This window comes from Podarcis liolepis (assembly GCF_965112155.1).
Source record: "Podarcis liolepis genome assembly, chromosome: 9".
Classification (NCBI taxonomy): Eukaryota; Metazoa; Chordata; class Lepidosauria; order Squamata; family Lacertidae; genus Podarcis; species Podarcis liolepis.
In genome coordinates, this window is record NC_139564.1 from 24,919,546 (window position 1) to 24,920,821 (window position 1,276).

A 1,276-nucleotide genomic window follows, 5' to 3' on the forward strand; every position below is an offset into this window, starting at 1 on the left:
GTCACGGAGTGAGCCTCGTGGCCAAGTTGGCACTAGAATCCTGCTCTCCCCCAGGTCCTAACCTGACGCTCTAACCACTACACCATACTGTCTCTCAGCAATTCAGCGAGGCAGCCAAATTTATCGTTCCAATATCTTCCTCAGAGGCAACTGAGGAAAGCTGTCACTGTTAGGTTCGAGGAACGCACTTTCCTTCCCTAGATAAAACGAAATCTTAGCAAACTACACTTCGCGAGCTTTAAGACCCAGGAGCGCCCTCGTGGTCTGCAGTTGGCGAAGCCGACAGGTTTCCTACCGGAATGTCACAATGGACTGCACCACCGAGAGCTGGCAAGGGGTGTGTGTGTGTGGGGGGGAGAGATAGAGACTTTTTAAACATCTGTATGAAAGATATGTGATGCACTGAATCCACAGTGCCGAAACATGAGTAAGTGGAAGAGTTTTTTTTTTAAAAAAAATAATCCGCTGCAGGGGGACCGACTTAGCTCAGGGGCGCGCGCCGAACTCAAGCAACCGGTTTCGAGGCATTTATAAACCGGCGAGAGAAGTTGGGCGGTCCAGCTTCCCCCTCACCTTTGTCTCACTTCGAACGAGCCCAGGCTCTAGATTGTTCTGCAAACTGGCGGTATGAATGAAATGACGTCACGCCCAGCCGAATGCCCGCGAAAGAGGCAGCGCGGCGGAGGGGGCGCTTCGCCATTATGCCGGCCCACGGGCTGTAGGCGTGTCCTTGGCCAATCATCCGATGTGCGGCGGCTTAAGTAAATAAATATCTTTTTTGCAGGTGAGCCTACCAGCGCCAGATCACCACCAGCTGAACAACAACAGCAGCATTCCAGTGGCATAGATTTCCAAAGGCATTTGCATTTTAGCCTTGCAGCTTTAACTACTCATCCTTACTACTCACCCATACACCCCCGAGGAAAATCGCTTTAAAGAACGCTGACACGTGTACATCGTACTTCTGCCAAAGGCGATGGCGCTTTCCCTTCATGACATGCAGAGCTTCACCTGTTGATTTATGCATAGCAAATCCATGTCAAAGTAGAAAGAGCACAGACCTGGCTGGCTAGGTTTCTTTTCTGGCCAGTAGCCAGCCCTATCTCGCCCTATCATGGGCAAGATGTTTCATCTCACTTTGGTGATCAGCTAATGTTAGTATTGTGGTTTTTTGTGTGTGGGGTATGCTATATGCTTGAGCCCCCTTCAGGTTGGATTCAATTCTTGGAATAGCCAGGCTAGTTTCCTGGTGAGGTAATGGCCCTCTGTGTACGAG

At 50.4% G+C, this 1,276-nt stretch overlaps 1 long non-coding RNA gene across 1 annotated transcript; it reads left to right on the forward strand.

Annotated features, from left to right (window-relative positions):
• The first annotated feature begins 385 nt into the window (after positions 1-385).
• On the forward strand, positions 386-1,053 carry LOC310714546. The gene is made up of 2 exons (XR_014529888.1): positions 386-427; positions 785-1,053. It is a non-coding gene; the product is annotated as an uncharacterized lncRNA (long non-coding RNA).
• The last annotated feature ends 223 nt before the right edge of the window (positions 1,054-1,276 follow it).